The sequence below is a fragment of the Medicago sativa genome, chromosome 2, assembly GCF_051527215.1.
Source record: "Medicago sativa cultivar Bolivia chromosome 2, Bolivia_mono, whole genome shotgun sequence".
Taxonomy (NCBI): Eukaryota; Viridiplantae; Streptophyta; class Magnoliopsida; order Fabales; family Fabaceae; genus Medicago; species Medicago sativa.
The window spans coordinates 34,044,802-34,056,245 of record NC_140750.1 but is presented as its reverse complement, the minus strand read 5'-3'; the positions used below and the strand labels follow the sequence as shown (position 1 = coordinate 34,056,245).

Sequence of the window (11,444 nt, the reverse complement as noted above, 5' to 3'; positions counted from 1 at the left end):
CCTGACAAAAAAATAATATATTAATGTGTTTTCTTACCTTTCTAAAATAGAGTTGTCAAATGGACTGATTCGACATAGTTCGACCAAAGAGATCTGATTGTATAAATAGAACAAACCGACCCGTCCCATTTATAATTGCATCATCTATTGATGAGTCTGGCCTCGATTTATGTGGGTTCTGGGCCAGGCCAGCCCGACCTATTCCATTTTTTTTTATTATACACGCGTTTTATGCCACTTTGATATACTCCATCCGTTTCAAAATGAGTGTTGTTTTAGGTGTTTACACACATATTAAGAAATGCAATGATTAAAAGAAAGAGAATGGTTATTTTACCAAATTATCCTTATTAACTATTGGTTAGTTTTAAAAGTAATATTTTGGAAGTAGTGTGCAGAGTATTAATTGGAGGGTACAATTGAAAAGAAAAAGTTATTATTGTAACACCCCGTTTTCCCAACGTGAAAATTTCGTAAATAAATCAGAGTATTCATCGTAAACGGAATGTCACATTTCATAAAAATCATAAATTGAATAAATAAATATTTATCCTTCAAAATTATTCAACTTAATCTTTAAAACTTCGCAGCGGAATTAGTTCAACAACATAAAAGTCTTTGGCACGCAGGCCTCATCATAAAAGTCTCATAAATCTTAGTTCAAAAATAATTCTTAAACTTCAACCTCATCATAAAAGTCTCATAAATCTTAGTTCAAAAATAATTCTTAAACTTCAAAAGCAATACGTAAAGGAACAGAAAATAGTATTAAAATCCCCATCCCGTTACGTATCAGAGCATCCTAGACACGATGTGAGGAGTCTACTCACGAACACATCTAGTCTTTATTACCTGCACATTACCCACGGTCGAGGCAACATATACGCAGAAGGGGTGAGATTTCTCAAACAATAATATTAAGCTTATAAATCATAAATTACATTTAACAACATAAACATCTTATAATTTAACAACTATAATTAAATACATAAACATCATCATTTATCTTAGCAAAATATCATCAAATAGCAGTCACAGTCATCGTCACATATCGTCATACTAAAAGACATCACAAAGTAATTCGTTAAAACATCACAAAGTAATTCGTTAAAACATCACAACTTAACAACTTGACTTGACAATGCATCTAAACTCGACTATGCAACTTTTAACGTCTTAAATCATCTTGAATCATCATGAAATGCAAATGCATGTGGTACCATTTTAGGGCATAAGCCCTCATCGTCGTGGTTGAGCAAAAGCTCCATCGTCATGTTTGAGCAAAAGCTCCATCGTCGTGTTTGAGCAAAAGCTCCATCGTCGTGATTGAGCAAAAGCTCCAGGGCATCAAGCCCTCAACTTTGAATGAGTATGCATGGACTCAACATCTTACATCTTAGAAACTTCATGAACATCCTATAACTTCTTGACTTAGACCGACACTTACATCTTAAATAAGACTCAGCAGTATATGCAGCATATAAATAATTCATCTCATATCAGCATCATAGTACAACATCATCAAATGATAATCAACATCATCTTAAACATCGCATCAACATAAGCATCATAAATAACACATATTTAAATCACACATCTTCCAAATAGCACTTCTTTATATAACACATCTTTAAATAACATCATTATCAAATACACATCATTAAATAACACTTCAGTTATACATCATCAATTAACACATCAATTTCACATCATCAAATAATTCACAAATTACACTTAGTCAAATAATACATCAACTATACTTCTTAAATATCACATCATTTTCACATCATCAAATAATTCATCAATAAAGTTATAACCACCGCAAAGGTAAAGTAATAACATATGGACTCATAATAATGGTTCAAGCCTCCCAGGTGAATGATCTAAATTTGGAATCTAACCTTGCTATAAAACGCTTGTATATTACTTCCTAATAATTAATTAAAGACTACATTGTACCCCATTCTGCCTCTATAGTCATAATCTTGAAACAAACAATATTGAATATCTAGCAAAGTTTACCTCATAGAAATCCATGGTCTAACTCAACTAAGATTAAACCTGTTTCTACACCTATTGAGATAGACACCACCTTTGTAAACAACATGTAATCTTCAGGTGCTTTATAGGGCCACAATTTAATCTAAGGACTTTGATCATACATCACAAGATAATTATGATCCTTTTCATACAAAAAAATTGTAGAATTAAAATAAAATAAGGCTAGGATATGGGAATTTCACGTCACCATCCAGTGATGCATTTTAAGCATTAGTTTCACTTTCATTGGGGTCAATTTGGATGAAACCATTAGTTTCTATATAGAATTAAAAAAAAAAAAAAAAGGGATAAAACAGTAAACTGTCGAAATTGTATTATTCAAGGGTCAATTTGGATTTGATAGAAATTATGTCATCGATTGTGGATGGCTATTTATCGCTACGTTCCTGGTTACCTAACATATTACTTGACATGCAAAACTTCAACAAATTATATTACCCAAATATTTGATTGTAGTGAAGGATGCGTAATTTCTCTTACAAGGCAGTGTTAAACAAGTTGTATGCAACATCCATGAATCTCAAAAACGATCAAGTAAAATAAAATAGTGCACCAGAAACATAATCATGAATTTTCACATATCCACCACAAAGCAACGTAGGCGCAGACCACAACTATATGAAGACAATCACACGATTAAACAGACACACACAAAGAAGACAATATAACAAAGATTCATTCAAAATCATGAAAACATAACACAAACCCTTCACTACCCATATGCCCATACAACCCTTATGGCGAATAGAGACTCCCCTTTTACAAACTCCTCCTAAAAAATGTTAGATGCAATCTAATGATTCACAGACCTAATATTAGTGAAAAATAGTCTCACCCTTACCTTAGATTGTTTTTTCTGAAATCAAAAGCAGCGTTCTTCGTTCCTAGGGTTCTCTCTCTGAGTTTTCCACTTTCTCCTCTTTCTCCAAAAAGCGGTTTAACGTAAAAATTCTTTCTAACCTAAGCTTCCTTATTTATAATACTAATCACTCTTCCTAAATCTATTTAGGCCCAATAACTTATTCTTATTTCTATTCTAACCTTCAATTTTACTTACACTAATAATTCTCATATTCTAATAACTTCCTTATTTATAATACTAATCACTCTTCCTAAATCTATTTAGGCCCAATAACTTATTCTTATTTCTATTCTAACCTTCAATTTTACTTACACTAATAATTCTCATATTCTAATAAATAATAGAATAATGCCACATAATAAAATACTAACACCTCATATATATAAATAAATCACATAAATAGATTCTAACTTAATAAAAAAATAATTAAATAAAAGGAGGGCGTTACAATTATTGCATTGGAAACTGAAAGTGACATTCATTTTGAAACAATTTTTTTTGGCTAAAGCGACACTCATTTTGAAACGGAGGGAGTATTAGTTTCCCGCAATTACATATTTGTTGTCATATGATTGGATGTACATAGAAGTGTAAATAATTTTTACATTAATATTAAATATTAATTAAACTCTATATTTATTCCTTCAATTTAATCTAATTAATAATTGGGTTAAATAAGTGAATGGTCTCTCTAAATATACCAACATTTGATTTTAGTCCACATAAAATATTTCTTATGCTTTTCGTCCCTCCAAAATTTTCCATCCGTGAAATTAGTTCCTACTTTTTAGTCAACTCATGTCTAACCTTCATATTTTTTAATGAAATTTTCCAAAAGCGGATAGAGTATTAAGACAATCTCTCCCAAAAATGTTATAATTTTTTAACAAAACATGAATTAAATATGAATTCTTATGTTTTTTATGCTAAAAAATTCACATTAAATTCATTTTTTTTATCTCATTTTTATTTTTATTTCATTGAATGCTAAGTCTTATCTATTCTTATATATTGCATTGAGTATGCAAGAAAAGGAAAGAGTAGAAGATTGTCGCACTGCCAAGAAACTGTGGGATACATTGCAAACACATCATGAAGGAAATAAATCAAGTCAAAGAGGCATGAATTGACATGGAAGTAAGAAAGTTTGAGGTCTTATCAATGGAATAAGGTGAAACTATATATATGAGCAATGTTATTTGAACAACCCTTTCTTGTGACAACTTGTTGGAAAATCAAATTACATAAAGATATTTTGGTAGTGACACAAAAATCAAAGCAATAGAGAGAGAAAGTAGAAGGACAATGTGAGTATGAGAGAGAAAGTTGTCACAAAAGTTGTCAAAAAATGGTTGTTCAAATATCATTTCCCATTGATGTTATGTATTAAAGATTCACAACGACCGTAAATGGTTTGAGATCACTTGGGAAGACTTACTCACCACATGACAAAATAAAAAAAAAAAAATTCTCATAAGTCTTCCTAGATCTTGGAGACCTATGATAGCTGCATTACTCAATCCAAGAATTTCAAAACCATGAAGTCTTACTTGAAGAAGATAAACTAACTAGAAAAGGTAAAATGATTACCTTCAAAGCTTATTAGAGTTATCAAAAAAACAAATGATGATTCTAAACTCATGGAGAATCCTGAAGATCAACAACTCTATGAAGAACAAGCTGAAGATGAGCTATTACTTATCTTAAAGAAAATCTAGAGAATGCCAAAAAGAAATGATCCCTTAAAAAAATATAAATCCAAAGCTAAAACTGACAAGAGTCAAGTAAGATGATATGGATGCAACAAGCTAGGGCATCACAAGAGTGAATGTCCTCTAGACAAGTAGAAGAAGCCTGTCTTCAAGAAGTATATGATACCTACATGAGATGATCATTAGGTATCAGAACATTATCAAAATGAAGAAGACAAGATGTGACTCAATGTTGATTCTGATGAGAAGAAAACTCTATCGGTGAGCTATCTGAATCGTTGTCCTTTCACTACAAGAGAATATGAGATTTGCTACCATCATTGTGCTAGGAAAGTATAATGGTAGTGAATATTAAAATAATTAACTACCATTTGATAGAAATTTGTTTTATTTTGATTTTTTTATATATTTAAATAAATTATTGTCAATATTCATTTTTGTTTAAAAAAAACACACACACTCTCTCGTGAAAAAGAAAACGAAACACAGCACCACCGTGAAACTCGATCGCGATTCCGTCACCGTCGCTCGCACAACACCGCCGTAGCGCCGATCAGCACCGTCTCTCGCACCACCGTCACCATCACCTCCCTGATATACCAGGCTTCCTCTCTTTCTTATCGATCTACACCGTCATGGCAAGGAAACCACAATTTCCTCCGATGAAACTTCAATCTGGCGAGTTTATGCTTCGTTTTCCTCCGATGAAACCACAATTTGGCGTTTCACGTGATTTTTCTTTCTCCGATGCAATCAATTTTACGATCTGTGTTGCTTCGGTAAGAACCCTAATTTTTGTACTTTCATCTTCTATGTAACTTTCTTCGAATCTTTTCACATGTAACCAATGTTGTGATCAAACTTACTTGAATTACGTTGAATAATCACTTTTGTTTCTAGTTCAATTCATTCCATGTTTAAATTCCCTTCGGATCATGTATGTGTTGTTATATATGCTGCATCAAACTTTAGAGAACTATTGAATTAGGCCTGTTTGGATAAATAACTTATTTGGAGCTTATAGCACAATCACTTCTTATGTGCATATGTATAAGCTTATGTAAGTTATTTTAATAGAAAATGATAAAATAAAGTTAAATTGTTTTTGTATATGCTATAGCTATTTTTGTATTGCTTGGAGAACTTATGAAAATAAGCTTGATTCAAAAAAACTTATGAAAATAAGCTGAAACAGTTTATGAAAAATGTCATAAGCTGTTTTCAAAAGTTATCCGAAATAGCTTTATGAAAATTATGCCCGTATATAAGCTCAATTAAGCTAATCCAATCAGGTCCTTGGTTTCATATAGGATAATCAGTTTTGTTCTACTGGTTGTTGCTATTAGAAACTCGTGTTCTACTTAATCTCGGGTCATCCGCCCCAACATATACATTTTCAGTGTGATAATCACTTATTGTCGATAAGTGATTATCTTTAAATTCACAACTAAGGTATCTACTTTGATTGACTTATTTGAGCATAAGCACTTGTGAGAAGAAAAAACACGAATACCCTGGTTAGGACATCATTGTAGTAGAGCTCTTAAGCTCATCCATTTTCATTCAGTAAATTTCCTGGGTTCTATCATTATGTATTAGGATTAACTTATGTATTTTAATCTTGATTATGTATTATGACCTTTCTATTACTTTGATATATACCTTTGAAATTTGAGTCAAGAGGATTTGATTTTACTCTAGTATATACCTCTGTTCTGTTGTGCGTATAAAACACATTAGCAATAGTTGTCTATGGCTCATTACTTGCTGTAAATTTTAAAGTAATCTTTTTGAATAATCACCGAATAATCAAAATCCATTGTTAATAAGGCTACTTATATCAATCACTAGGATAATTATATTACCTATGTTGGAGTGGACTATAATTAGCATTGACATTAATCATTTGTGTGGAACTTGATTTTATACCAGTTTTATACCTATACTTACAAGTTGCTGGTTCTATGTGGCAAATCACTCGCAGAGAATGAAACTGTTATAGCTATTAAGACCAATCAATTATTGTCACGGTAATAATTAAGCCTTATTTATAATAATGAAGATCTCAGAAAACAATTGCCTAATCACAAATAAGTTATTCCAAGTTTCCAACTTCATGTATGCTCATCTATAAGTTTGTTAAGAAATTTTAGTGATATTCAAAATACAATGATGTGAGCAGGGCACAAAAAACTGGGGGGGATCAGTACCTATATCTTGTCTTTATTCTTTAATTCTTCAATTACTACTGGTTTTTTTCTCTCTTGCTATTCCTTTGCTCGGTTGACTGTATGCGTATTGGTCCTTTCAAAACCCCAAAAAGTGAAAAGGCAAATGTTAAAGTGAAAGTTCGTTTGAATCTGCATGAATTTGTATTAATTGAATTGGCAACTTTAAGTCTTATAATGACTAAAAGTCAAAATAAGTCTTATAATGACTAGTTAATTTTCTTACCTAACCCAACCTTTATTTACTGGTTGTTTGGATCCTAGAAAATGCTAAGATGGTGCGAGGGACAATGTCACTGTTCCAACCTCCTGCACTGCACCTACCTACAACCTCTTTTTCCAACAGACACAGCCACACAGGGACAATAACAGTATTTGCAAATTGCATGTATTTTGGCAAGTCTGCCTTTGGAAGGTTCAAAATTTGATGCCTATGATAGAATCAAACACAAGGTATGTATTTGATAGATTTTACCTTTGTAATTGACGGAGTGTAACTTGAATTGACCGAGTGTAATTGGCAGATTTTACTTTTATTTAGATGATAGAGCATGTTAACAGTTTTGACTATGAGAACTGCTGTACTTTCCAATATGTGGACACAAGGTCTGCCATGTGGATTAGTTCTGTTACCAATTTGGCATAATGTATATTAATTTGGTTGGAGGCTAGTTAGTTTTAAAATCAACCAAAGCAAACCAATGAACACATCTTTAGATTATATGCTCAGTTTATCAATTACATCATGGCTTGCTGTAATAACGTGAATTGACAATGGTTTAAATATGATGATTGTTGCATGAGTTTGGTAAAGATTTAAAAAGTTATATTTGTAAGGAATGAAATAGTGGAACTGATGAACTTTCATGCATGTCGTAGTGGTTTTTTTCCCCCTTCCTGTTTAGCTTGTGATGGAAGGATACAATTGACTTGTTCTATTTGATGCAGAGTGACCGACAACACAACCTCTGAGAGGGAACATAGATAATTTAGTTACTTTCCCTCTGAGATCGAGTAAGTGTCCTTTCACAAGTAAATGGTTTTCAATTAATGTGAGATGTTGTATTCTTCTCAGAATATTGAAATACAAAGGGTTGTCGAATAAGAGCATGAAACTGTAAGTTCTTGTTTACATGTCTTATAGTAAATTGAGATGTTGTAAGTAGTAAATTGCTCTGTATACTAAATGTCTGTCAAAACTGTAGTATTATTGATGTTGATTAGCGTAAATAGTGATCATTTATGCATGGACCATTTGCATTGACAGGCCTGCTGGCTGAAGTCTGATCTGATCCAAATGGGACTGGGCAACAACTGGTGTGCATGCACGTAACAGAACAGGAGCTTGCTCTTTTTGATTCCATCTCCAATTTTCTGGTAAATGCTTTGCTCACTCCACGATGATGTTACTCGATTCGGTCACTTGCTGCCACAATTTAAGGTTCCCACTCTTCCATATACTCTAATACAATTGTGGCATATGGAATGTAGATACTGGAAAATTGAAATGTCTCCTAGAATCCTTAATTCAAGACCAGAGGTAAATCATTAAAAACTTGGGATTGATTTTGAGAATCTCATAAACACTGAAAGATTCTTAACCAACAAGTGTTTCTCTTTGCAAAAAGAGATTGATAATTTAAATCAAGAAAAAGAAAGACTTCAAACCTTGAATGATATATTTCAAAGAAAACTGTTCAAAGTTTAGAAGACTCTTTTTTCAACTTGACTAAGAATCGGAAAGAACTTTCATAGTTGATGACTATACTAGATTCACATAAGTTCTTTTCTTAAAACATAAGGGTGAATGGTTTGAAACGTTTCAAAACTTTTGCAAAAGAGTTCAGAATGAAAAAGATATGAGAATTATCTTTGTAAGGAGTGATCATGGAGGAAAGTTTGAAAATGAATCCTTCAAGACATTTTTTAATGAGAATGACATTTCTCATAATTTTTCTTGTCCAAGAAAAGAAAAAATAGATCTTTGTAAATATGGCTAGAACACTTCTAAATGAAGGCGATATTGAAAAATACTTTTGGGTTGAGGCCATCGACACTTCTTGCTATATTCAGAACAGAGTTTAAATAAGAAAGATTTTGAACAAATCTTCATACGAACTTTGGAATTACAGAAAACTAAATATTTCTTATTTCCATATTTTAGGGTGTTATTGTTATATCCTTAATCATAAGGTCAACATGGAAAAATTTGACTTTAAGTCGGACAAGATAATCTTTCATGGATGCTCTACCACCTCAAAGGCATGTAGAGTATACAACATGAAAACTCTGAACATGGAAGAAAGTATGCAGGTCAAGTTTGATGAATTTAAAGAACCTGAGAAGGATAGAATAGATGAATAAGATGAGATATTTGGCACACAAGTAATCTCAAAGAAGGCCGATGATGAGAACACTGCATCAACATCTCAGCACCCTCCAAGGGGTTGGAGACTTGGAGAGAACTCTATGGGAGAGTCGGTGAAAGGAGTAAAAATGTGTAACTTGTCTTGAAATGGTGGGTAACCACCTTTATATAGGGATGCCCACCTATAACCGTCTCCGTGAAAGCCAACGAGAGGAGTGGGAATTCGTTGGAGATCTCATCCACAGTTCTGATCGACAGAGTCGTGCTTCTATGCGATGAAAAGAAAAGGAAGCCTTCCTTAGTCCTCCAACAGACGAGAATTATGGGTTATTAAGCCATTGTGTGTTGGGCCGATGATATGAGCTGAGGCCTGCCTGAATGGTTCAAATCTCAATTTATCATCCTTGGTTAACATAACACAACAGATGGAAAATTTGGAAATAATGTTTCATCACTTGCTTGCTTGTGCTGCAATTTGATCTCCAAGTTGTGTCTCCATCAAGAAACCAGCAATAAATGATTCATCCTGCAAATTTGAATTAAAAACTAGCAGCTCCTAAAACTAAAGTACTTATGCTACAAAATCAACAATTAGACAGACTTAAAAGAGCTGACGTTTCAGCATAAAAATTTGAGCACTAAACCAACATCTTAAATTTTTAGTGGTGATTAAGCAGGTTAACATGTTTAAATTCTAAACCAAAACACGTTTATATATCGTTGAAAGTAAAATCAATATTGATTATACGAAAAACAATGTCCACTGAAGATACTAATCACATTTTTCCGAGTGAGACTCTACTGTAATCTCTTATGTAAATTTATACCTTAGTTAGGTGATGTGGTGCTCTATACATGAACAACTACTGAATAATTTATTGGATTTTTGTGATCACCACAAATGTATATTTCAAAAAAAAAAAAAATTAAGTGGAAAATTTTATTTATTAAAGTTCCAAAAGACTATTTTCCGTCTGTCTCTTATTCAAATTTGAGGTTACAGGACTAAACTCTTACGACCGAGCTACCACTCAAGTCTCCAACCCCAGAATGATAGCTGGAGTAAAAATATATGCTGCCAAATGCATACACCTTTGGGGGGGACTATAACAGTATTTCATTAGTAAGAATCAAGTTTCAACAAATAAATTCATGATTAAATAAACCATAGCCGTATGAATAAAACCGCAAGCACCAGACCAGCAATGCCGCCAATTAGAAGTAGCAAAAACTGCAGTCGATATATAAAACATAAATTTCACAATATGATCCCTCATTTCCAAGAGAACCATGCCATTTATCAGTCCTTGCAATCATTTGAGGATCATATTGCTGCACAAAAAAACTTTTTAATTTGAAATATATCTAATTTTCATTACATAAAGAACTTAGTGATTCTGCTTTATAAAAGAATTTAGTGATCAAACTTATTCTCAACAAGGAAAATTCCTTGATCCATCCTCTTTGTGGTCTACCAAAGCGAATAACTTGGATCGAGCAGCATCATTGTTGGTTTTTCATCAGAGCTGTCAGCTGAACCATGTTCCCTCTTCGTACTTTCCAGCAAAACAGAAGAATGTCATGTAGTCTTTTCAGATCCCATTTTTTTTCAGATACACTTTTGTAAAGCAGCAACACAACAACCACCAAACCTTATTCCACTAAGTGTGTTCGGAAGAACAAAATAGGTTATTATAATACACAGATATTCCTATTATATGCAAACGGTCCTGCAAAATATGCACTTAAATTACTTATAGAGTTAGAGACACTGTTATAAAACAAAACAACTATCAAGCAGCGAGTTGCTTCAAATGTTATCTAAAAAGGACAATAGAAAACCTAGAAGTAACACATCAAGAAGAACATAAATGTTTGTGCTATAAATGAAGATACTGCAGCTCCATAGACTCTGTCGTCCTTTCTTCCAATCATACCACCATGGACCATCAATATCAATAACGCTTGTACTTGAAGCTGTGTTGTAAACCTATCATTTGGAAAAGACTCTATTAGACAGCATAGTGAAACTACAACGCACAAAAATAGAACAAAAACATAAGAAAAAATGAATGCATAACTCTCAAAAGTGGAGTCATTTCCATATGGAAGAAAGAAAGAAACCATAGGTGACCTAAGGGTTGTGTTTAAAAATTAGATTCTACGGCAATATCAAAAGAACATCCAAGAACTGGTGTAGAAATAAAGTAATT

General features: G+C 32.7%; 2 long non-coding RNA genes across 4 annotated transcripts; one reads left to right on the top strand and one right to left on the bottom strand.

The window, feature by feature from the left end:
- Window positions 1-546: 546 nt before the first annotated feature.
- Window positions 547-852, bottom strand: LOC146946440 (uncharacterized). The gene is made up of 2 exons (XR_015028246.1): window positions 686-852; window positions 547-631 (listed from the first exon to the last, which is right to left on the bottom strand). It is a non-coding gene; the product is annotated as an uncharacterized LOC146946440 (long non-coding RNA).
- Window positions 853-5,068: 4,216 nt separating this feature from the next.
- On the top strand, window positions 5,069-9,777 carry LOC146946439 (uncharacterized). Of its 3 annotated transcripts, XR_015026755.1 has the most exons (6): window positions 5,070-5,414; window positions 7,128-7,316; window positions 7,812-7,980; window positions 8,131-8,240; window positions 8,355-8,403; window positions 9,028-9,777. It is a non-coding gene; the product is annotated as an uncharacterized LOC146946439 (long non-coding RNA). The 3 variants fall into 3 exon arrangements; XR_015026756.1 differs by lacking the exon at window positions 8,355-8,403 and having other exon boundaries at window positions 5,069-5,414; XR_015026754.1 differs by lacking the exon at window positions 8,355-8,403 and having other exon boundaries at window positions 8,131-8,304.
- Window positions 9,778-11,444: the final 1,667 nt, after the last annotated feature.